Raw genomic sequence first — 27,152 nt, 5'->3', positions numbered from 1 at the left:
CAAAAACTTTATCTGATAGGCGGTTTTAGGCTATGGTATCTAGCAATGCACATTCTTCTAAAAATTCAGAAACATTTACAGACATACTATGCCATAAGGTAAGTCTCAATACATTTCAAAGGTTCATATATTATCAAGAACACATTATCTGATTCTAATACAAACAAGTATAAAAATATACATATTTTTAACCTTGTAAATTGGAAATATATGACAGACTTCTTAATTACACATAAAAAACACAAAACTTGAAATTCAGAAATAAATAATAGTTTAAAATATTAAGTATCAGTACTTTGGAATCCTGCTAAAAAGAAAGTTAGTGATAAATTAAAAGGTTGAAATGTTGTATTTCATGAAGAAATAAGAAAAGCTGACACTAATATGTGAATAATTTGTTACAAAGAATTAGGAAAAGAAGAAATAAGTACACCAAAAGAAACAAGTATGAATTAGAAAATAATGAACCAAGAGCAGAAGTTAATCAAATAGAAATAGAATTAGTTCTTTGAGAAGATTACAAAGCTTACAAATCTCTGACCAGATTGATTGGGGAAGAAAGAACACATAATATCAAGACATAAAGAGAGGGCATGTTCAGCGAGGCAGCAGAAATTTAGAAATACAGCAGTATTAGGAACATCTTTATGCAAATAAATTTTAATTCTTCAGTGAAACAGAAAAGTTTTACAAAAAAAGTCAGTTACCCAAACTGACACAAGAAGAACTAGAAAACTTCACTTGCTATATCATTTTGAAAAAAATGCATCCACATTTAAAATATCCCTATAAAAAAGTATTAGAATAAGTGGCTTTTATAGTTGCATTCTACTACACATTCAAGGAAAGAAATGTTTCAGAGAAGTGAAAAAGAGAAGAAAAACACAAAACCCTAATTAATTTTCAAATGAATAATTTCGTTACTACTTTCAAACAAAAAGCATAAGAATTAAGCCCAAAAAAGATTAATTTAACTTTAGAACAACACTGTGAAAACATGAGCAAAATATAAGTATATTATTTGTTTTCACACAGCTGCAAAGAAATATCCGAGACTGGGTAACTTATAAAGAAAGGAGACTTAACTGGCTCATAGTTTCTTAAGCTTTGCAGGAAGCATAGCTAGGAGGTCTCAGAAAACACACAATTATGCGAGAAGGCCAAGGGAAAGCAAGTGTGTCTTCAGATGGTGGCAGGAAAGAGAGTGTAAAGGGGGAAGTGATACACATTTTCAAAAAAGTCGATCTCATGAGACCTTACTTACTATCATGAGAAAATAAAGAAGTCTGCTCCCATTGTGTCCGAAATTGGTGGGTTCTTGGTCTCACTGACTTGAGGAATGAAGCCACGGACACTCACAGTGAGTGTTAACAGTTCTTAAAGATGGTGTGTCCAGAGTTTGTTCCTTCTGATGTTCAGATTGTTCGGAGTTTCTTCCTTCTGGTGAGTTCGTGGTCTCACTGGCTTCAGGAGTGAAGCTGCAGACCTTCACAGTGAGTGTTACAGCTCTTAAGGTGAAACATCTGGAGTTGTTCACTCCTCCCAGTGGGTTTGTGGTCTTGCTGGCCTCAGGAGTGAAGCTGCAGACCTTCGTGGTGAGTGTTAACAGCTCATAAAGGTAGTGCAGACCCAAAGAGTGAGCAGCAGCAAGATTTATTGCAAAGAGCAAAAGAACAAAGCTTCCACTGCTGGAAGTGGACTCTAGTGGGTTGCCACTGCTGGCTTGGGCAGCCAGCTTTTATTCCCTTATCTGACTCCACCCACATCCTGCTGATTGGCCCATTTTACAGAGATCTGATTGGTCCGTTTTGACAGGGTGCTGATTGGTGCATTTACAATCCCTGAGCTAGACACACAGTGCTGATTGGTGTATTTACAATCCTCTAGCTAGAAGTAAAAGTTCTCCAAGTCCCCACTAGATTAGCTAGACACAGAGTGCTGATTGGTGCATTTACAAACCTTGAGCTAGGCACAGAGTGCTGATTGGTGCATTTACAATCCTTGAGCTACACACAGAGCACTGATTGGTGTATTTACAACCCTTTAGCTACAAGTAAAAGTTTTCCAAGTCCTCACCAGATTAGCTAGATACAGAGTGGTGTATCCAGGAACCCCAAGCTAGACATAAAGTGCTGATTGGTGTATACACAATCCTCCAGCTAGACATAAAAGTTCTCCAAGTCCCTACCCGACTCAGGAGCCCAGCTGGCTTCACCTAATGGATCCCATGCCAGGGTCACGGGCGGAGCTACACACCAGTGCCGCGCCACACATCTGCAGTCCTCAGCCCTTGGGCGGTCCATGGGACCGGGCACCACGGAGCAAGGGCTGGCACCCGTCAAGGAGGCTCAGGCTGGTGGGAGCCCACCACAGGGGTGCTCCAGCATGGCAGGCTGCAAGTCCTGAGCCCTGCCCCATGGGGAGGTGGCTGAGGCCTGGAGAGAATTCGAGTGCAGCATGGGGGGCCAGCAGTGCTGCGGGACATGGCACCTCTTCTGCAGCTGCTTGCCCAGGTACTAAGCCCCTCGCTGCCTGGGGCCGGGTGGCACCACTAGGCCACTCCGAGTGCGGGGCCGCCAAGCCTGTGTCCACCCAGAACTCGCGCTGGCCCGTGAGCACCATGCACAGCCCTGGTTCCCGCCCGCCCCTCTCCGTCCACACCTCCCTGCAAGCAGAGGGAGCCAGCTCCAGCCTTGGCCATCCCAGAGATGGGCTCCCACAGTGCAGTGGCGGACTGAAGGGGGCTCCTCAAGCGTGGCCAGAGTGGACACCCTGTGGCCTGAGGAGGTGAGGAGAGCAAGTTGGGCTGCTAGCACTTTGTCACCTCTCGCCATGATCCAGTCACCTCCAACCAAGCCCCCCTCCAAAACATGAGGATTAAAATTCAGCATGAGATTGGGGTGAAAACAGAGCCAAAATATATCAATGAGCAAACAAATATAAGGTTATACATCATAACTACAAATCTACACAAAATTTATTTCAAAGACAAAAGAGTGGCTCAACTTAAGAAAATATATTAATTTAATGCATCATACTAATATATTAAAGTAGGAAAAAATAGAATTACATCAATGAATACAGAATAAACACCAAATAAAACAAATAGCTATTTATATATAATAAGACATTAAAGTACAAATAAAGAAAATGTTCCTTATCTGAGAATACTTCCTTCGAAATCAGAAGAAAGACTAGAAGACTCACTATTACCATTTCTCTTCAACATTGCCGTGGAGATTTTTAACGTATATGATAAATAATACTCATAATGATAATAATAATACTTTATAAGAATTGGCAAGAAAGAAGTAAAACAGTCCTCATCTGTAGATGACATGATTATCTACATGGACAACTTCAAAGAATATACAAACCATATATATTAATAAGAAAACTTAGAAAATTTTCTAGATGTAGTATTAAGATGTCAAAGTTGAAATTACCTACCTTCCAGTAAAAGAAAGACACAGGATGGTTTTGAGTGATAATGGAGGCTGTACTTCCATTGTGAACTGTGTGATATTGAAGTATACATAATCCTCCCTCAGTATCAGTGGGGGATTGGTTCAGGACTTCCATGGATACCAAAATCTGCAGAGTCTCCATTTCTTGGCATTAAATGGTGTAGTATTTGCATATAACTAGCTGTCCAGCTCTTAAATAAGGTGGGAGTGATTCACTGCAGTAGGCACTAAAAAGAAGACCCTTCTATTATCAATGGAAATTCTCTGGGAGAGAAAACAGCTAAGGGCAAATCTAAAGAGGTACCATTGTTACAGGCCACTGGCTACTGCCAGGTACTGCACCCATGTCTGGAACACTACACTGTACCCATGAAGAAATTTAATGGACAGGACAAAAAGGGTTATAAAAAAATCCCTCGGGATGGTTACTAGAAAGCAACAAAACTCTTTCTCCCTGGGGCAATGCAATGAAAGATAGTTAAGCCTTTATATGACTCCTCACATTTGGGACAAGTCTCAATATACAAGTTATTTTCTCATATCATTTAAGGAAAGAAACTATTCTACACTATAAAAAGGATGATCAGGGCCTGTGAACTCTGTGGCTGTAACAATCCAGGAAGCTACTCCATACCCCTACCTGTACCCAAACCTTTACAACATTGAGGGACATATACCCTGAGAAGACTGGCAAATATAATTTTTTTGTTTGCTTTTGACACAGAGTCTCACTCTGTTGCTAGGCTGAAGTGCAGTGACACAATCTCGGCTCACTGCAACCTCTGTCTCCCAGTTTCAAGTGATTCTCCTGCCTCAGCCTCCCAAATAGCTGGTATTACAAGTGCGTGTCATCAGGCCCAGCCAAGTTTTGTATTTTTAGTAGAGACGGGGTTTTAGCATGTTGGCCAGGATGGTTTCAATCTCCTGACCTCGTGATCCACCCGCCTTGGCCTCCCAAAGTGCTGGGATTACAGGCATGAGCCACCGTGCCTGGCTGGTAAATAGATTTTTATCAGATACAACCATACAGGGGCTGGAAATATGCACCAGTATTTATAGACAACTTGACCAAGTGAATTGAGGCTTTTCCCACTTTATGAGTGCCCACATTTTTACTCAATAAGATCAACTGCAAAGTTTCGATGACCTGAAAGCCTTCATAGTGACAATGGACCTACCTTCATAGCCAAAGTGACCCAGCAGCTTGCATTCAGCTTTAGGCATTACCTATCACCTTCACTCCCCCTGGAGTACTCAATCCTCAGGTAAAATAGAAAAATCTAATCATGTTTTGAAAAGACATTAGCTAAGCCATGTCAGGAGACCTCAGAGACCAGGTTCCTCTCTTAGCCATAGTCTTTATACACATAGGAATGACCCTTAAAAACCTCCAGAAAAATCCATTTGAGAGGAGTTATGTGAGGCCATTTTTAGCTTGAGGTCTCCTGCTTAATAAAGAGATACATAGTTGACTCATAAGTTGAAACATATTGTCAACTTAGACCAGTTTAGAAAAGTCCTCCAAGCCTATGGACAAAAAGTATTGCCCCCTCTCACAAGGCAATTAACTGACCTCCTATTCAGTCATGAAACTAGTAAACATTTTGAAAGAAGCATCCCCTGACAATCAGTTACAACCAAAATAGAAGGGCCCCTATCAAGTGTTGTTGACTATTCCAGTCCTTTTAAACTTTAGAGCATACCTAGTGGTGGATACAATTGTCCAAGATTAAACCTGTTTCTTTTTTTTTTTTGAGATGGAGTCTCACTCTGTCACCCAGGCTGGAGTGCACTGGAGTGCAGTGTCACGATCTTGGCTTATTGCAAGCTTTGCCCCCCGGGTTCGTGCCATTCTCCTGCTTAGCCTCGTGAGTAGCTGGGACTACAGGTGTCCGCCACCATGCCCGGCTAATTTTTCTTGTATTTTTATTAGAGATAGGTTTTCACTGTGTTAGCCAGGATAGTCTCAACCTCCTGACCTCGTGATCCACCCACCTCAGCCTCCCAAAGTGCTGGGATTACAGGCATGAGCCACTGCACTTGGCTTAAACCTGTTTCTTATAAGTTGCAGGCACAAATGGAGGACACTGTAACCTAAATTTTTGGAAGATCTCCACTACCTATTTAAAAGAATCAACAGTCACTCATCCAGAAGTGGCAACATGATGCTGCTGGTGGGAATAGAGGGTATGTCTACTAGGGAAGCCAGAGAAAACACAATTGAGCTCCTTAATTTTCTAGAAGAGGAATGGTATCATTGTCAGTTTCCCAATTTTCTGGAAAGAAGGGTATTTCTCTGTTTTTTCCACCTTTTTAAAATCTATCTTAGGACGCTTGACAGCTCTCTTGTTACTAATTTACTTGTTTGTTTAACCTCATAGTAAGGTCTGTATCTTGTAGATTACAATATTTCCAGGTGCAAACAATGCTGGCATAAGGCTTTTGAGTTATATAGTGATCTGGATAATTGTGGTGTTCTGCCTTTCACCCCTTTAGCTCATGTATCCAGAGACATTTAGTTCTGTAGTGCTAGGCAAGGCCAATGCTCATGATTCAACAGGAAGCAGTTACAGTGCATGGACCTCCTCCCTCCTGCAGCCCCCTTTAGATTAAGGGAAAGTATTTAACATCTGAGTGGAGAATAAGGTTGAAGGTGAGACTCAACTCCAGGGGTAGGGCTCACGCATGATCCAAATTGAGGACTACCTAAAAAACAGGTCTTAGGCAGAAGCAGTTTTCAATCAGACATGCTCACCAGTGTGCTATGGCACTTAACATTGCTATCGCAACACCCAGGAGTTACCACCCTTCTATGGCAATGATCCAATGATTACCACCCCTTCCCTATAAATTTCTGCATTTATCAATCCATGCAATTAAAAGCAAATATAAATATGGCTGCAAGATATCCCTGAGCTGCTATTCTTTTGCTATGGCATAGCCCTGTTCTGAAAGAGGAGCCACAGGGCTGTAACACTGCCAGAGCCATAATTCTGTCTCATCAGTTAAGCTATTTTTTTCTACCTCTGGTTTGGCATTGAATTATTTCCTGGACAAAGTCAAGAAACCAGTGGGCTTAGCTCTGCTTGGGGCTTGCCTCTCCTGCATTGTGTCTACAATTCCATTCCAAGATTTAGTAAACTATGAATTAACCAGATGAAGTGAATGCAATTACTTTAAATGCAAAAGTTAAAGGTCACCAGAAGAATTAAATAATCAACATAGAGAATATTTTAATGCAATGTTTTCATAATCCAAAATAATGTAATAATCATTAATAAAGTATTATATTTTTAAAGATAGCATATTATTGATTATTTTGTTTCCTGCTTCAATATTCCTTAGCATAACATTAATATTGATAATGATCTTATCTTTCTATAAAATATTTTGTTCAACTTTAAATTTCATTAATAATTATTTATGAATATTGCACTGAAATACAGATCTTAATTACTGAGCTTTTTAAATTAATAAATCTCAGTAGAGTAGTTTTACCTTACAACAAAATTGAGTAGAAAGTATAGAAAGCTCCCTTACACCCTATGCCCACATGTACAACCTTTCCCACTATCAATATTTCTGATGAGACTGGTATGTTTGTTACAGTTCATAAACCTACATCAATACATTATCACTCAATACCTGCAATTTACATTAGGGCTAACTTTTACTGTTGCACATTCTATGGGTTTTTACAAATATGTAATAAAATGTATCCAAAACTGTAGTATTATATAGAATAGTTTCACTATTGTATACTCTAATACCTGAGTTGTGCCTATTTATTACGCTCTCCCTTGTAATCAATTGCAACCACTGATCTTTTTACTTCTTCAACATTTTTTTCTAGATTGTCATATATTTGAAATAATACGTGTAGCATTTTATGATTGGCTTAGTTCACTTGTAAATATACATTTAAGTTTCTTCCATGTTTTTTCATGATTTGAAAGCTCATTTTTTCAGTGCTGCACAGTATTTCATAAATATTCCATAAACCACAGTTTAACCACTTTAATATAGAACAACATCTATATGCAGATTTTGATGTAAATATGTTTTTAATTTAGTTGGATAAATTCCAAGAAGCAAGACTGCTAGATGAGATCGAAAGAGTACGTTTAATTTTGTTAAACCAAACCAAAACAAAGCCTACCATTCTTCCAAATTTGCTGTTATCAGTGCTTTCAATTTTTGCAATTTTATATTTAATTTATTATCAAATTCACAACTCCCCAGTATTATATGACGTTTATCATCCTTTCATATGCTCATTCCCTTAGTCTTAACTACTAGGGAAGCAAAGGAAGAGGATATGTGAGACTTGGAATTGGAGGCTGCAGTGAGCTATGATGGCACCACTGCATTACAGCCTGGGGACAGAGACCCCATCTCAAAAGAAAAAAAAAAAAAAGAAGAAAAGAAGGAAGGAAAGGAGGAAGGAAAAGAAAGAGAAGGAAAGGGAAGGGAAAAAGGAGAAGAAAAAAGGGAAAGGAAGAAGGAAGTATTAATTTGTCAGGAAAACAGTGACTCCTAAGCACATTTTTCAGGTTTCTTCCCTAGAATTCATTGCAAAGGAATTTTTTGTGTGTGTGAGTTTACTTGTTTTGTTTTGTTTTTTGTTTTTGAGACAGGGTTATGCTGTATCACCCAGTCCAGAGTGCAGTGGCGTGATCTTGGCTTAGTGCAAACTCCACCTCCAGGATTTAAGGGAATCTCCCAGCTCCCACCTGTAGCTGGGACCATAGGCCCACACCACTACTCCCAGACAAGTTTTTGTATTTTTGCTAGAGACAGGCTTTCAACATTTTGCCCAGGCTGGCCTCAAACTCCTGGTTATCTGACCCGCATTGGCCTCCCAAAGTACTGGAATTACAGGCATGAGCCACCAAGCTGGGCCTACATATTGGGTTTTTATTTCTTTCCAAACAATTCTTGATAAATCACGGTTTTTTAAAAACTTATCTGTCATCTTATTTTCCACATCACTATCATAATAGTCAAACATTGCTTATAATTCTTTTATGTTTCTTTCTCTTGTTAAGAGTATTTGAAACATATTTCATGTATCTCTGGCACCATAATAATTTAAATTATTTACACCAAATAAGTGGGTGTAATAGAGATAAATGGTGATAGCTTAAAACTGAGACAAAATAAATGCGTTTAAGTTATTCTATTAACTTGCCACACTGACTTACTCTTGTAATCCTACCATTGGGAAGAGGAGATGTGAGGATGTCCTTGAAGTCACGAGTTGGAGACCAGTCTGCGAACATAATGAGCCCTTTAATCTATTGCCATTTTGGCGCCAGGGACCAGTTTAGTGGAAGCTATTTTTCCACAGAAAAGAGGTGGGTAGGGGGAAAAGGTGGCGAGGTGGACACACCAGGGAGATGAGGGGCTGCAGTTCCAGGAGGAACACAGGGTAGGGAGGGGCTTCGGGTCAGAGCAGTGTGACAGGAGGCAGCGGTGGGGCAGCGGAGCTGCGAGGGGGACAGGGCAGGCCAGCGGGGAATAGGGAGAATGGATTCTGGATGAAACCGTTCCACCTCAGTTCATTCAGGCATTACATTCTTCTAAGGAGAGCGCCACCTAGATCATCGCATGCGCAGTTCAAAGTAGGGCTCCTACTCCGGTGAGAATCCAATGCCTTTGCTGATCTGACAGGAGGCGGGGCTCAGGCGGTTCTAGCGATTCGTCACCTGTTCTGCAGCCGGCTTCCTAACAGGCCGCAGACAGGTACCGGTTGGAGACCAGGGTTTGGGGATCCCTGATCTATTGTACATTTCAAATCACTAAAACATTGTAAAAAATTTAAAATGCTCTCCCCCAAGAAAGGATGTATTTTAATTAGCTTGATTTACTCATTGATTTAAATATTAAGCTGGGCGTGGTGGTTCACCTTTGAAATCTCATCACCTTGGTAGCATCAGGCCAGAATATCGCTTGAGACCAGGAGTTCGAGACTAGCTTGGGTACGATGGGGAAACCTGTGTCTATTAAAGAAACACACAAAAAATTGCCTGCTAGCTCTGGTAGCAAGCGCCTGTTGCTGAGACGTGGGAGGATCACTTGAGACTCGGTAGAGGAGGCTGCAGTGAGCAGTGTGCACTTTAACAACAAGAAATTTACATCTGAAGAAAAAATACACAAAACATCACATTTTGTAGTCTAAATATATAGTTTTCAAATGAAATTATTTAAATGGGGCATCCTGCGTTTTGCAGCTTAAGAAAATTACAATAGCTTTTCTCATCTCATTTTTACAAACAAGTTTTTGTCAGGTAAGTATTAAAATGCAGCATTTGTCCATGAAGTCACTGCCCCTTTTGCTCTGCATGTTACAAATTTTACATATTTAAAGTAAGAAATACTAAAAATATGTCAGCCTCTGTAAGGGAATTTCACTTGAGTTTTCAACACAGTATGTAATAAAATTTTATCTTTTGGGATTATTTATTGTTATCTAAACAAGATTTTTTTTTTTTTCCATTTACAGCAAAATGGTGGAGGCAGATTGGCCTGGCAAGCTTTTCATTGCTGGCCTCCATTTAGAAACCAATGAAAAGATGCTTAAAGCAGTATTTGGGAAATATGGTCCCATATTGGAAGGCAAGTGTTTTTTTTAAATATATGTATGTATATAAATAAAGAATCCTTTTTTAGATGACATATTCTTTCATAAACCTTGGGATATTGAAACAAATAAGTGATGTGAATACAAATATGAAGTAGATTATTGTTTGTGAAAAAGAAGATGTGCTACATTATCCTAGAATGTGTGATGCGTTAAGTTTTTTTAGGTGATTTTTTAATACTGGAAAACTTTTCAAGGAATTTGAATAATATAATTTGTGTTTGATCCCTTAGTGGAAGGCATGTGCTCAGTAAATGTCTCAAATTTGGCATTGTGAAAGACATGGTCATTTCAGGAAAAAAAAGAGATATATTTGGTTTGGGAGAAAACATCTAGAACTGAAATATAGTGGATGCAAAAATGTTTGTAAAATGTGTTTAGGTTAAATGTGACAGTGTTATTGATAGGATACTTAATACTTTTAGTCTTTGGATGGAAAAGAAATAAAAGTAGAACAAGTCAAGAAACTATCTTTTTCAAAATGATGGTAGGTGGAGATCAACAGCTTCTTGGAGAAAAAGGAGCCCTTCAGGAAGTCTGAGATCTGCAAGAGGAGGTAGTGGAGGAACAAGAGTGTTTCTTCCCTCATGTGAGGGACACTTGGGTAATGTTTTCAAATACAAAGATGAAACCATAGGACTGAAAGACAGTAAGTTTGAAGATATCAAAATTTCTTAATTGTTTTACTTCCTTTATGTACAGAAAATTAACTTACTGATAATGAGCAAAATTATTTGTAAGTACTAAAGATATATTATGAGAATGATTGAAATAATATGAAAATTTCATTTTAAAATCTTAATTTGCATTGAAATAACACATATTTAAAAGAAAATTGAGTTTATTAATATTGATTGTACTCAACAAGTTTTCTGCAGAACTCATTTACATTCATTATGCTTCAGAGTTTCTTATTTTGGGGCCAAGAACTTTATATAAAATGTATTATCAAAATATGATGGAATCTTGAAAACCTTCCAACAGGAAATAAGAAGTCATTATTTTAGGATTGATCTTGCAATATTTGTTATTTGTGTATACACATGCAAATATCTATACAAATGTATTCCTTTGCCATTTTGATAGGCATGATTTGCACATCGGCCTGCCATAAAGCATTTTGTATTTAAGAAATGTGTAACTTCAGTTTCTCAAAAGAGTCTGTGACTCAGGAAAAGTCTAAAAGCCACTGCTTCACAAATATGTTAGTATCTTTCTTTGCTGGAGGATGAGTCACTGAAAATGGCATTTATGAAGGATCTACTCAATAGGAATGAGGGGTCAATTTTTACTTAAAAATATTCATGTATTAAAAAAATTGGGTCAGTTGTATTATCTATTAACCAACCTTCAAAAATATAACATTTAATTTGAGTTTTAATAACCAGATGTGTAATTCATTGGATATGTTTTCTCAAGTTGAAATTGCAGTGTTTGCTCCATTTTAAGGTACATAGCTTCATGATTTTTTTTTCTCAATTGATTTTGAGGGTGAAGATTAATACTACTCTGCCATGATGAGAATATGCATTTTCTTACCTGTGACACCACCAGGTCATTAGAATATATCTACATTTTTTGTAAGTATATGAAAATATTTTTTATTATTTAATATGCAGTTCTTAAAGATTATTAAAATTGAGCATAGCCTAAGCTAAAAATTAATATTTCATAATGGATTTGTAATAATTGAATGTTATGACACAAATTTTACAGATAATGTATTTTTCTGAGGTGCCATGTTTTGATTTTGTAAATATTTGAGTTCTTTAAATGGAATTTGGAGTACTCTTATGATATGTTTTGAAAAAACTTTCCTCATACCAGAATTATCTGAACAATAATGTATCATTTTTCTCCTAATATATTTTTCTTTATCTAAATTGTGTTTATATATTTAACTGATAGATTTTTGCCCTCTCTTCACTATGCATTTATCCCATATCTCTCTCTCTCTCACACCAGTATAAAATTCTTTTTTTTTTTTTTTTGAGACGGAGTTTCGCTCTTGTTGCCCAGGCTGGAGTGCAATGGCGTGATGTCGGCTCACCACAACCTCCGCCTCCTGGGTTCAAGCAATTCTTCTGCCTCAGCCTCCCGAGTAGCTGGGATTACAGCTAATTTTGTATTTTTAGTAGAGACGGAGTTTCTCCATGTTGGTCAGGCTGGTCTTCAACTCCCAACCTCAGGTGATCCTCTCACCTTGGCCTCCCAAAGTGCTGGGATTACACGCGTGAGCCACCACGCCTGGCCTGATTCTTGTGTTATTTTTTAGGCTTTCTTTTGTGGCCAGGCTGGAATGCAGTGGTGCAACCTCAGCTCACTGCAACCTCCGCTTCCTGGGCTCAAGCGATTCTCCTGCTTCAGGCTTCCATGTAGCTGGGACCACAGTTGCACACCAAGAGGCCCAGTTAATGTTTGTATTTTTAGTAGAGATTGGGTTTCACCATGTTCCCCAAGATGGTCTTGATCTCTTGACCTCATGATCTTCCCAACTCAGCCTCCCAAAGTGCTGGGATTGCAGGTGTGAGCCACCATGCCCAGCCATTTTCTAGGTTGTCTAAACGAATTTTTATTGCTTGTATTGCAGTAATATGGTATAGAAATACTAAATTGTATTAGTTTAGACACATGAATTCGTAAGATTATCATATTTAAGAAATATTTATAAACAAGTAAAACTTAGCCATTTAAGACACAGTGATGTTACTTAACTAAAAAGTTTTTTGTTTGTTTGTTTGTTTGTTTGTTTTTTCGTAAACACAGAAGGTGGTGGATACACTTTTGATCTCAACATGACTTCTTCTAGGGGGCCATTTCCATTTGAAAAAAGGTCCGTGTTCAAGAAGTGGAGGTTCTCTTCCTAAAAAATCTGCTTCTTCTGGGCCGGCTGCGGTGGCTCATGCCTGTAATCCCAGCACTTTGCGAGGCCGAGGCGGGCAGATTACGAGGTCAGGAGATCGAGACCATCCTGGCTAACAGGGTAAAACCCCATCTCTACTAAAAATAAAAAAAAATAGCCAGGCATCGTGGCAGGCACCTGTAGTTCTAGGTAGTCGGGAGGCTGAGGCAGGAGAATGGCATGAATACGGGAGGTGGAGTTTGCAGGGACCCGAGATTGCGCCACTGAACTCCAGCTTGGGCGACAGAGCGAGACTCCCTTTCAAAAAAAAATCTGCTCCTTGTATTGTGGCAAGAAGCAATAGTGGGATGGGAGGCCAAGGTAAATGCTATCTTATAGAAAGACAGTTGTTTTTGTATGACAAAAAAATGAGTTATTTTAACTGGATGCTTAACTTTTAGTTCAAGAAACAAAATAGTAGTGACATACACATAGGCATATTTACTAATTGATAGCTTTTATTGTAGTTTCCGTCGCACTAGGTTAATTTCACATTCATGATGAGGAAATACTTTAGCTTCTAATTGTAAATCAAAGAAGTGATTACACTGAGGCAAACATTAGTTTTAATCCTGTGTTTGCTAGAGAATTCCTCTTAATTTTTCTTAAAGTTCCTGGCACTATACTTTGATGGTTGGCTTCTTAATCTAATGAATTATTCCATTTCCTAGGTCCCTGGGTAGTGGTCCTCCAGTGGGTCAATCTAAAAATTGTTTGCTCAGTTTCTTTGTTGGGTTGGAGTCTTGTTCTCACCAGGTCAGAGTGTGTTGGTGAGATGATGGCTCAATACAGCCTCAAATTCCTGGGCTGAAGCAATTCTCCTGTTTCAGCCTCCTGCATTGCTGTACCTACAAGTGTGCACCACCACACATAGCTAAATTTGTTTTTCTTTTTTCTATACTTTTGTAGAGACAAGATCTCATTACATTGTCATAGCTGATATTAAAGCCCTGGGCTCAAGCTGTCCAGCTGCCTCAGCCTTCCACACTGGCTCACAGTGTGAGCCACTGCGCTTGGCCATCCAGGTTCTAAGACCTCAATAATACTTATGTGCAAGGAATTCTTACTGGTTTTGTGAAGATACTAAGAACTAAAAGAACTTATTTTGCAAATAAGCAATCACTGGGCTTAAACAATATTTAATAATAAAATTAAGGCTAGAAAGATAGACTTGAAGGAGTCCAGCATTTTTAAGTTTAGTGCATACCACAAAAGTTCAGAGTTGTGAAATATATGGGGGTGTAAATTACTCATTAAGATTGTACAGGGATGTTGAAACCTTAACACAAGATCCTTAGTGTAGGATTTGAAATTATTGGAGAATTTAGTTCTAAGCAGCCTGAGGTGAACAGTAGGATTGAATAGAAGTAATGTTTTTGAGAAGAAGTGTAAGATTTCAGACTGAACAGAAGAAAGCAAGAAAATAATATAACAGTTCTTAGCAAAGAAATTTAAGGAGAACAAATTAAAATTCTTACCTAGCCCTCCTTCCTAATATGGAGGAAATTGAAAACTGCCATTTTCAACATTTCTCATATAGAGTATCAGTGAAGTTAAATATTTATTGATATCAGAATACACAAGCCAGCACATTTCCATTAGAAGACTAGCCAGTGAACACATCATAGGAGAAAGACTGACCTCTCTGAATTACCATGTGAAGAGTATGATAAAAGAGGAAGCTTTCTGTTTTTGAAAGAGGTACAATGTTGTAATGACCCCTTTAAGAGTATTGCTAACTGCAGTAAAAATAAATATTGGCCATCATTAGAAGAGCTGTACTAGGACATTTTAATTTGTCAACATTTAAGATAGAGCCAATCACTTAGAGATAAAGGAGCACTTTTATGTAAAAATTTAGCATGCAGTCTTTCAAAGGTAGCAGTATTTGTGTGTGTGAGATGGATTGAACAACATGGGAAAATTTACCTTCTTCAGCTGAGAAAGGACAACATATGTAAACTTTATATTCAGTGAAGAGTTTGATGGTTTTACATGCTTTCCCTGAGTCAATAGTAATCATCAGTAATTCATATGAAAAGAAAAATAATAACTAACTAGTTATTAACAATTAAAAATGAACTTTTACCTAAGAATTAATGTCTGCCTTCAGCTTCGTTAGAAGAGCTGGCCTTGTGGAGTCATGGGATTATCCAAAGCCAGAAGAAATATTTAAGTGTCATGAATGTCTAGTAATTTAGGGAAAGAAGAATAGAGTCATACAAGAAATAATTTTAAAAAGTTGTTTTACAGAAGAAAAAACGGTGTTTCAGATTTTGTGTCCTTTACATAATATTTAATCATTTTAACATTAAATATCCCATGTCACTTGGATGAGAGAATTATGGAGGTCCTCCATGCAGAGAGCCAGTCTCTTCCTGAAGAAATGACCATGTGTCACCAAGAGATGAGGGTTATGCAACTAAGGATAGGTAAAGGAAAAATGGAAAAATAGTTGACTTTTGTTGTGGTGATGAAATTCACATAACAAAATTAAACATTTTAAGGTAAATAGTTAAGTGGTGTTTAATGCATTCTGTGTGGTGCAACAACTACCACCACCTAGTTCCAAAACATTTTCATCACTCCAAACTACAGCTCCACTACCAGTTAAGCAGTTCCTTTCATTTTCTCCCTTCTGTCAGCCACTAGCAAACAACAATCTGTTTTCTGCCTCTGAACTTACTTTTTCTGGGTGTTTCGTGTTAATGAGCTCAAACACTACACGACTTTTTATATCTGTCTCCTTTCATTTTGCATGATGCCATGAATGTTCATTTACATTGTAGAACTTCTTTCCTTACACGAGCTGCTAACCCATTATTTTATTTGGGTTGTTTCCACCATAGTATTTCTATATGCACGTATTTGTTTGGGTACATTTATTCAATTCTTGGTATATATGAGTGGAATTTCTTGGTCCTATGAAAATTGTGTTTATTTTCTTGAGGAAGCACCACATTTCTCCATACTGCCTGCATCATTTTCCATTCCATCTAGCATTGTATCAGGGTTACAGATTATCTACATCCTCTCAAATGCTTGGTATTTCCTGCTTTTTAAAATTTATTTCCATTCCAGTTATGTGTGAAGTATGGTATCTCATTTTGGTCTTGAAATGCATTTTCTGAATAACTAATTATGATTATTTGTTCCATGTGCTTTTTGAGCATTTGCATATTTTATTTGGAGAAATATCTGTTCAGATGTTTGGGCCTTTATTTTGTTTAAGTTGTAAGTTATGTTTTGGATCCTAGAAGTTGATAATTTAAAATTTGTTGCTTTAACTTATGGAAGTAGAATTCATACAAGTTCCTGAGACACCAGGGATGATGCTCCACCACCTAAAGATTATCGATACCATGACTACGGTCGTTCTAGTTGGAGTGAACAATCCTCTGGAGGATATAGGTACTAAAATAATTTCTGGTTTTGTCAAAGAGATTTCTTCAGTTTTTCCTGCTGACATTAACAAACGTTTTTTTAAATTTAATGACCGTGATGGCTACCAAGGGGGCTGTGGTAGAGATCATTCTGAACGTCCAAGTGGAAGTTCTTACAGAGATGCATATCAGAGTTATGGTAAGTGTCTGGGTTTGATTTGTAAATTATAGTATTATATTTAATAGATGAGATCATTGCTTTAATAAAATTTTAAGGAAGATCATAAAGGAAAAATATAGCATGTTTAAACACTGAGAACTGAGAATTGTTAACAGTATAATGCATAGTGAACATGTAGATGAGAACTTCAGTTCATTTTCAGAAAATGTGACTTAACATCATTTATTTTAAAATAAACTTTCTTATACTTTGAAATACTATTCTTATGCTTCTTTACAATAAAACCTTTTGACTGTTTCAGGCATAATAATATGCTCTCAATGAAGACAGGGGAAAGCAGATTTTTCCAAATAGTACTTTAACTGAGACATGCATTAGTGATACCATTAAAAATGTTTAAATGTAGTTCATTATAAGTTCTATATTTTATCAACCTTGCAGGGACCTCTCATGGTGCACCACCTGCACGAGGGCCTCAGATGAGTTATGGTGGAAGTAGTCACTATGATTATAACTGTACATGAGATGGATATGGCAGAAGTCAGCAGAGTTACTCACAGAGGTGGTGATGTGTATTCCTGTGATCATGGGCACAGTGGTAGAAAAGAGTGGAAGTAGTCACTATGATTATAACTGTACATGAGATAGATATGGCAGAAGTCAGCAGAGTTACTCACGGAGGTGGTGATGTGTATTCCTGTGATCATGGGCACAGTGGCAGAAAAGAGTGAAGGAATCACCGCATATTCTTACTCATAGGTGGGAATTGAACAATGAGAACACATGAACACAGGAAGGGGAACATCACACTTTGGGGACTGTTGTGGGGTGGGGGGAGGGGGGAGGGATAGCATTGGGAGATATACCTAATGCTAGATGACGAGTTAGTGGGTGCAGCGCACCAGCATGGCACAGGTATACATATGTAAGTAACCTGCACATTGTGCACATGTAACCTAAAACTTAAAGTATAATAATAAAAAAAGAAAAAAAAGAGTGAAGGAATCTACCTTCTGTGGATAGGGTGTACCCTGCTCCTCATGAAGGATACGATAGCTCAAGTTATGGAGCACCTACAGGAAGTGGTGGGGGAAGCTGATGTGAAAAAGGAGACTGAAGCAGATATTAAAGGAGATATTCAAAATAATACTTACCGTGGTATTCAGCAGTCTGAGGCAGGAGAATTAATTGCTTGCTCCCAGAAGGCAGAGATTGAAGTGAGCCAAGATCTCATCACTGCACTCCAGTCTGGGAAGCAAAGCAAAACTGTCTCACAAAATAAAAACAAAGAAAGAAAAAAAATAAAGAAAGATAATACTATCTTTCTTTGCTTACCAAACCTTGCTTGCAAAGCAAAAATTAAAATACTATTTCTGCATCATTACGTGAGTACCACTAAAACAAAATGTTGATTTTGGAGGGAGAGGTAGATCCTAACTTCCTCTATGAATTTTTTGGGTATTAAGATGAAAAGGAATTTCTTTCAAAGTAATTTCATAATTGTTAATGCTATTTGAAAACTATCTGTTTAGATGATATGGGTGTATTAAAACGTTTAGAATAAAATTATACATATAATAGGTAATGCCTGATTTTATTGCTACACATGTTTAAAAGCAAATTTAATAGAAGACTAAATTGCGATGTTTGTTGAAAATTTTCTTTTGTAGCTTTGAATAAAACTAAATACAAAAGTAGGCATAGGTTACGTCTCCCTTGCAAACTGCACACATTTTCTAATTAGGCTGTGTTTCTCTTTAAAAACTTACAAGCTTTAAAAGTTTTAGAAGTCTTCAGAAAGACTACAAAACTGTCTGTCTCACCATAAGATGTTTACAAGTCAGAGGAATCATGTAGGTAAAAGGAAATAATTAGATATCATTGATACTAAAGTTTAAGACATGCAGAACATTCTTCTTGAAGCATTCTGTGACTGAAAGGGGATAATGGTGATGAAAACATTTTTTTCCACCTAAACAAAAACTGAACCAGCTATGTTTCCTGAGTACATAGCTTAATGAAATTAAGTGTTCCTAATTTAAATAGTGGAAAATAAGTGTTTTTACACGGGAAGTACTCACGTTAATGAATTCCTATAATATTTGGCAATGGTTGTTGCTAAGGAATGGTTTAGCAATAAGTTCTTACAAATAGAAATTATCTAGAAAGCTTGGGATTTTATCAGAATTTTTTTTTTAAGACAGATTCTAGCTTTGTCACCCAAGCCGGGGTGCAGTGGCTGGATCTTGGCTCACTGTGACCACTGCTTTCTGGGTTCAAGCTATTCTCCTGCCTCAGCATCCTGAGTTACTGGGTTTACAGGTGTGTGCCACCACAGTTGGATAATTTTTTTGTATTTTTAGTACAGAGAGCATTTCACCATGTTGGTCTGACTGGTCTTAAAAACCTGATTCACCCTCCTTGGCCTCCCAAAGTGCTAAGATTACAGGCATGAGCCGCCAGGCTCAGACTATCAGATTTAAGTGAAGGTATGAATAGGAATGCTTTAAACCTCATGGTTTTTGGAAAGTGAAGTGTGTAAAACATACAACATCATAAAGTTTCAGATAAGTGATTGCTTAAAGGTTTAAGATATTTAAGATATCATCTAATGATAAAAATGAAAAGATTTGGACCCAAGTAAGTAAACCAATTAATTTTCCTGATCATACAACTTAAAGAAATGAAATATATGAAGATACAGAATTTTACAGTCCATAATTCTTAAAATTTACAGCCTAATCTGTAAGGAGGATGTATTTTTATGAGAAAATTTTGACAAGATCATAGTTTTTATAGGGTAAGGGTGCAAATAATTTTAAAGGGAGAAGTTACCAACTTTGATTTTCAAGTGAGTTATTTATGTTATGAAGTTGTGTTTTTATTCGCCTATAATGTAGGATTGTGAAAGGATACAACTCTCTAGTCTTGTGTATCTTTACAACAGCAACACGAGAAACAGTGTCTGTCCAGGTGTGATGGCTCCAGTCTTATATCCCAGCATTTTGGGTGGCTGAGTGGGCATAGCACTTCAACTGAGGAGTTTGAAACCAGCCTAGGCAACATGGAGAAATCTTGTCTGTACAAAATAGGCAAAACATTTACTGGATGTGGTAGTGCATCAGTGTAGTACCAGATTTTTGGGGGCTGAGGCGGATGATCGCTTGAGCCCATGACATCCGGGTTTCAGTGAGCCTGTTTGCTCCATTGCATTTCAGCCTGCATGACAAAGCAAGACCCTGTCCAAAAAAAAAAAAAAGGGAAAAAGGAAAAAGTATCTGTGATACTCTCTCCCTAGGATTTTTTAACCCAAATTATCTCCATGAGGTATTCTGTCATAATGATTAAAAGGTAGGGGAAACAGAAGAGTAACCTGTAACATACCATTTATCAACCTTGTAATAGGGATTCTGTTTCAGCAGGTTAGAGTAAATGGAGAAAAATCATCAAATAACAAAAGCTAAAGCCTTATTGCATCATTTTTCATAGGAACATAATGCTTATGAATGAATAATAGGATAATTTTTTAATCATATTTGTCCACATGCATTGCTATGAGAAAATACCTGGATTTGATAGTTTATAACAAACATTTCTTGTAATCCCAGAGGCTGAGAAGCCCAAGGTCAAGGCATTAGCAAATACAGGGTACAGGTGAAGGGTCACTTCCTGGATTTTATTTTTATTTTTATTTATTTATTTATATTTGAGATGTAGTCTTGCTCTGTCGCCAAACTGAAGTACAGTGGCACAATCTCAGCTCACTGCAACCTCTTTCTCCAAGGCTCAAGTGATTCTCCTGCCTCAGCCTCCTGAGTAGATAGGTCTACAGGTGCACACCACCACACCTGGCTAATTTTTTATATTTTAGTAGAGACAGTGCTTCACCATTTTGGCCAGGATGGTCTTGATCTCCTGATCTCATGATCCGCCTGCCTTGGCCTCCCAAAGTGCGGGGATTACAGGCATAAGCCGCCGTGCCCAGCCACTTCCTGGATTTGAAACACCCCTCTTGCTAAGTCTACACATGGTAGAAGTGGCTTGGGAACTCTATAGTCTTTTAGGAGTGTGCTAATAACATTTATGAGGGTACTGTCTTCCTGAGCTGATTACTTCCCATCAAAGGCCCTTTTCCCCTTCCAGCGGGAAGCCAAGTGACACTTCCACATGTTGAGCTTAAGGATGGTGGTGTGAGGTGGCAGTGATGATGTAATGAATTCTTTGGTTTGCAGTGTTTAACGCCTCCAGTGTTGGCATCAGGTATTAAAGGCATGAAGATGATTTTTTAATTATTCAAATGTAGTCATCCACCTTCAGCTTACAAGGTTTGGGGACAATTGGGCAGTTTTACTTTTCAGTGATGCTAAATCATGAAAGGGGGATACAGTGTTGAAATTTTAGTTTGGAGAGTTGTAGCTATATATTGGATAAAATCAGAATTGAAATTGTAGACTATGTAAGACAACTCACATGAGTGTGTTTTAGTTTTCCATTGAAACAAAATTCTCTCTGCAGTTACTTCTCTTAACTCTTGTTCACAAAATAAGTTTGGTCTGACTAGATTTGTCCTCATTTTTTACCTAAGTGCAGTAAGAATTGTCATTGACCACAAAGACATACATATATACATATTTTATTATATATTTTATATATATATTATATATCTTATATCTTATATATTTTATTATATATAATTTATATATATATAATTTATATATATATATATAATTTTTAAAATTACAGACAATGTCCAGCTCACTGCAATCTCCACCTTGTGGTCTGAAGTGATCCTCCAAACTCAGCCTCCTGAGTAGCTGAGACCATAGGCACAAACCGTTATGCTTGGCTAATTCTGTATGCTGTTTGTTTGTTTGTCTGTTTGTTTGATTTTGGAGATAGGGTTTTACCATGTTGCGTAGGCTAGTCTTGAACTTCTGGGCTCAAGTGGTTCTCCCACCTCTGCCTCTGAATTTGCTGGGATTTCAGGTGTGAGCCACCATGACCGGCCACAGAGGCCTTTCCACCTCACTTGGTGAGAACTTTATATAATTAGTTTCACATTATACTTTTTAAAGCCTTGAGACTAGAAATCAAGCCAGGAACTTGCCACCAGACTTCCCTTTCAGATTCTATACATTTGGTTGAATTCCTTTCCTCTCAGAGTCCTCAAATATCGTGAGGTTCCAGAGCTTGCCCAGAAGTAATCTTTCTCACATCTTCGGCTAGGAACTCTAAGAAACTAACAGGCTGGTTTTTCCAAGAGGGCTCTATAAGTATTTTCCCCACAGTCAACTTTAGTTCTTAAAGCTGCCTGGTTATCCCTGATTTTATGCGAATCATTCTTAAATGTATTTGATATTTCAGACAAGGCTTTGTAATAAAACCAGGTTCCAATTAGGTTCTGTTGAAAAGAGAACACATTCTTACTGAACTTTATAAATGACTCAATTGCTATATAAATGTTTATAAAATCTTAAATGTCCAGTGAACATAACATAGCTTAACTAATAAATTAGTAAATCCAAGAAGGATACAAATGACAAATTTATTCTCTCTCTTTTCTTTTTTATCTTTTGAGATTGAGTCTTGCCCTCTCACCGAGGCTGGACTGCAGTGGCATGATGTCGGCTCACTGCAACCCCTGCCTCCCGAGTTCAAGCAATTCTCCTGCCTTGGCCTCCCAAGTAGCTGGGATTACAGCTGCATACTACCATTCCTGACTAATTTTTCTATTTCTAGTAGATATGGGGTTTTGACATAATGGCCAGGCTGGTCTCAAACTCCTGACCCCAGATGATCCACCTGCCTCGGCCTCCCAATATGTTGGGATTAAAGGCATGAGCTACCATGCCTGGCCCACAAATGTCTTTTTATACTTAATAATAACAACAATTTGTAATATGTAGCTGTTTGTATTAAACAATTTTAAAGTAATCTTAGTTACTAAATATTTGCATGAGTGATGTGAGCTTGAATACGTATTTCTAGAAAGGATTGTTAGGCGTATGTAATTCACAATAGTGATCATTTATCTCTAAGCCAATTTGAATAGCTCCCTTTTAAGTGATATTAAAAATTAACTTGGTAGTAATATCCAGAGATAGAAATATATCACACACACGTAGCATATATGCATAAAAATATAGAGACAAAAAGATTACGTAGCTCTCCTAAAATTTAGTCATGAATGAGGCAATAGGGTAATATAAAACTTGCTGGTTTATGTCCATTTTATATTATGTCTAAATTGTTCTTCTGGAAAATGATACAAGGTTGCCTATTCAATAGGAGGTCTGATACCTTTGTCTGTATTGATGAAGAATAATCTTATGATATTATTTTGCCCTAATATTTTATCTGTGGAGCCAGAGGACTACATTTTAGGCATAGAATACATCTAGTTGCAGTCTGGATGTCTCCAAAGGCTGGGTAGATAAAATACTCAATCCCTTCTAATTAGCATTTTTCATTTCAACTTCAGGCCAATAATTTTTTGGAGGGTGGGAAAGATACTTGAGTCACTCCAGAGCCTCTGATTTAGTGGGCCTACATTTCTGTTGACTATAAAGAGTTGAAAGGATAAAATAGGAAGGAAAAGGCTTGCTTAGGGGTAGATGGAAAAATGATGAGAAGTTTGAGGGAGGATATGTCAAAGGATTCAAGGAAGGTAAAGGGAAGATTGAAGGTAGTGAAAGGAGAAACAAGAAACATGAGTAATAAGAAGGAAGACATCAAAGAGGCACCACTGTAAGGAGATGTTAAGTTTCTCAAAGATCATGGAAGTTCCAAATTATCCTTGAAAAATGCATGCCAACAACAAGGATATAGAGTTACCAAAGCCTAAAGTCCACAAGGGTTCAAGAAAGTGGGTTTTAGTGGGCTATGAGACTTCCATTGGAGAGGCAAGAATACAAATAAAGAACAGAGAGGTTTCAAAGAGCTTCAATGAAGATTAGAGATAGAGATAATGGGATAGAAAGATAGAGATAGAGATACAGATAGAGATAGATAAAGATAGAGATTAACTTCCTGACAGGCTAGAAAGATGGGAAAATTCCCATTAAGGAAAAAAAGTCTCCAACATAGGGAATCAGGAAATAATCTCCACTCAGGAAAGAGACTAAAAAAAGGGAACCCAGCCAATGGATTCAAGGAAAACCCCACTCAGAAAGTAGCAAGGAAAAAAGATGTTTAGCATAATCAGGGAAAAATATCTTCGTTGAGAATGATACCCAACCGGACAATGAAGCCAAAAATGTCAGAGAATGAACCCCTCTTGGAAGGAAGAAGGGTATACAACACAGAACATAAAGCAATAATCCCAAACATGAAGCAAAGCTGATAAAAAAAAAGTTCCAGTTTGTAAATCAGGAAACAATTTCTAGTCAGATTAGAGAGCAAAGCAAGAGAGACTTGCAACCCCAGGGAGTCAGAGAATAATCATAAAAAAAAAGATAACCTGGGAAAAGAAAATGTCACCCTAGGAGACAGGGAATAATACCCAATAAAGAAAAAAAGCCAGGAAGATGAGATTTCCAAATAATGTATCAGGAAATAATCCTCAGAAAATTGGAATAATCTGTAACAAGGGAAAAAAAGTTCAGAAAAACAAAACAAGAAAATTTTCATCTCTGGAGTCAGACAGTAATCCCTAGTAAGGGAAACACCAGGAGGAAAATACTTTTTGCACATTAGGAATAAATGTCGCTGGGGAAAGAGAGAGCCTATAAGAAGGAACTTCTACCCAAGAAAGTTACAGTAATCATTATTATTTTTTAAAGAGATAGAAAGAAGGATTTAAAACAAAGTCAGGGTATAATCCCCGTCAGGAAATAGAGTCAGAAAGAAGAATTTTGAGCCCAAATGTCAGAGAAAAATTTCAAATCAGAAAAAAGAGTCAGGGGTGGCAAACTTCTATCCCAGGGAGCCAGGAAATAATCTTCAATCATGAAAAGAAGTAGAAAAACACTCTTTCACCAGAGAGCTTATTTAATATTTATCTCAGAGAAAAGAACAAAGGAAAAAAAAAAGAGGTTCAGTCCAAGGATTCAGAGAATAATACCAGTTTAGGCAGGGAACCAAGAAGAAGTGACTTTGAACTCAAAATCACATGAGAATTATTCTCACTTAGGAGAGAGAGACAATCAAGTAGTCAGAAAATTTTACCCGTTACCAAAGAGACCAGAAAGAAGAGATATCATATGCCAGAGAGTCAGAAAAGAGAGCTAATAAGAAGTGACTTAACAGCTCAGGGTGCCAGGGAATAAATTCCATTTGATAAGAGAGCCAGGAGGAATGTCTTTCAAAGCAAGAAGTGAGATAATAATTTTTACTCAAGGAAGAGGTCTGGAAAGACATGATGTCCAATCAGGAAAATAATTTCTCTTATGAAACAGAGCCAGGAAAAACAGGTTTTCACTCCAGGAGTCAGAAAATTTCTACACAGGGAATAGAGACAGGAATTTTTTTTTTTTTCGTGCTCAGCAAAGAAGTCCAGAAATTTCCAAACCAGGAGTCCAGTCAAAAATATTCAGAAAAACAATCAAAAACAAGAATTTTCTACCACAGGAGGCACAGAATACCTCACATTGAAGTAAAATAGCCAGAAAAAAGAGTACTATCCCAGAAATCAGGGAATAATTTATATTCAGATAAGACATCCCCTAAAAAAAAAACTTCTGTCTCGTAAAGTCTGGGATTAGTCACCAATAAAACAACAGCAATGAAAATATATGATGTTTACCACAGTCAGAGAATAATCCCTACTAGGTAAGGGCAGAAAAGGTAGAAGGGACTTTCACTCCAGGAGTCAGGGAATAATTCCTACCAAGAGGTGATAGCAAAAAAAGACACTTTAAGCACAGAGAGTTAGGGAATAGTCCCTATTTTGAAAAAAAGCAAGAAAAAAGACAAAAAGCTTTTAACCTATGTAGTAAGAAAATAATTCCCTACTCAGGGATATCAGGAAGTCAGGATTTCCTGACTTAAGCCCAGTGAGCCAGAAAATAATTTCTACTAGCAGGAGAGTCAGGAAGAATAGATATCCAACCTCCATGCAAGGAAATGGGTTTCCTATTAATAAAGACAGCAATGAAGAGGAGACTTTCAGATCAGGAGTAAAGGTCGGTCTAATGTTCACTAAAAAAACAAACAAACAAACAAACAAACAAACAAAAAAAACAGTTAAATGGAGCTGACTTTCACGCCAGTCTTGGAAGAAACATTTCACACTATAGAATATATTTCCATCTCAAAGCAGAGTATCAGGATGAAGAGAATTACAGCCCAGGGGAGTTGTAACCAAGGTTGTAATCCCTACTCAAAGCAAACAAACAAACAAGAATAAACCTTGTGGAGCCTAATGGGAAGGACATCAATCCCTGTGCCTTCTTCCCTGGCTTCCTTCAGTGATTAGGGAAAGCCTTTTTTTCTCTCCCCAGAAAGATGTTTGAAAGTCTTCAGAAGCGAGAAGAAAGGTCTCAACACTTCCAGTCCCTTCTTTCCTAACTTGCTTTAGTAATCTATTTGTGAAATCTCTCCCTGGCAGGAAACTAGAACAAATACTACTGAAAGCCTAAATGAGAAGAATGGCAATCACTGTGCCTTCTTTCACATCCTTCAGTGATTTCTGCAATTGTTCTCTCAAAGTAGGCTAGAGACAGACCTCTGTGAGCCAAACACAGAGAGACAGCACTGCCCAAGGCATTTTCTCTGACTTGCTCCAGCAAAATTTCCTGCAGTCTCTATCTGGAAGGAGGCAGAGAGTTGGAATACTTCCAAACCTAAATGAGAATAAAAGCACTTCCCACACTCATTTCCATGGCTTACTCTAATAGCAAATTTCTGCCATCCCTCACTAGAGAAAATCAGGGAATTAGATCTCTGAAATCTTGAATGGAAGAGAGACAGCACTTCCCTTCTGTCACCAGACATAGCATGCTTGCTTCACAGGCTTGTTATAGCAACAAGTCGCACCTGCTATTCTCCCTGGACATCAGTAAAGTATAAATGTGACAGTGAACACCTCTCAGACCTTCTTGGCTTCTTCTCTGTCTTTCCACAGCAAGAAATCTGACTTGCAGATTCTTCCTGGAAAAAAACTTGTGTGACTTTGGCAATGCAGAATGAGAAAGCAGGCATGTCTGCAATACCTTCTCCCTGGCTTGCTCTGGTGAGGAATCAAGATCTGTAGACCTTCCCTGGAAGTAGCTTCTGCAAACATCATGTGTCACAAATTTTGCAGCCTATACATACTAAAGGACTTGTGCTAAATTATTTACTTCTGTAAGTGAATGGGAATTTGTATTGTGAGTCTCCTATATCACAGAGAACAAGATTGTCAAAGTTGTAAATATTCAGTGGCCATCTGTGCAGATTCAGAGTGAGCATAATGAATGACTGCACAGGGGTCAGTCATGGACACTATTCTTGGCATAGGGCAGAACTAGTTGGACATAAACTCTGAATCTAAGCTTGTCCACAAGTAAAATACATCTAATCCCTTTTAGCTGCATATCATGGGGCTGGCCACTATCTTGCCTATGCCAAGGGAATATTATGATTTTGCACACCATAC

General features: G+C 37.8%; 1 pseudogene; it reads left to right on the top strand.

Annotated features, from left to right (window-relative positions):
• Positions 1-2,218: 2,218 nt before the first annotated feature.
• The window catches only part of LOC129395515 (RNA-binding motif protein, Y chromosome, family 1 member F/J-like), a 189,755-nt pseudogene continuing 164,821 nt past the window's right edge, over positions 2,219-27,152 (top strand).

Source organism: Pan paniscus, chromosome Y (assembly GCF_029289425.2).
Source record: "Pan paniscus chromosome Y, NHGRI_mPanPan1-v2.0_pri, whole genome shotgun sequence".
Classification (NCBI taxonomy): domain Eukaryota; kingdom Metazoa; phylum Chordata; class Mammalia; order Primates; family Hominidae; genus Pan; species Pan paniscus.
The sequence above is the reverse complement of the archived record's forward strand: the minus strand, read 5'-3'. Positions and strand labels throughout refer to the sequence as shown.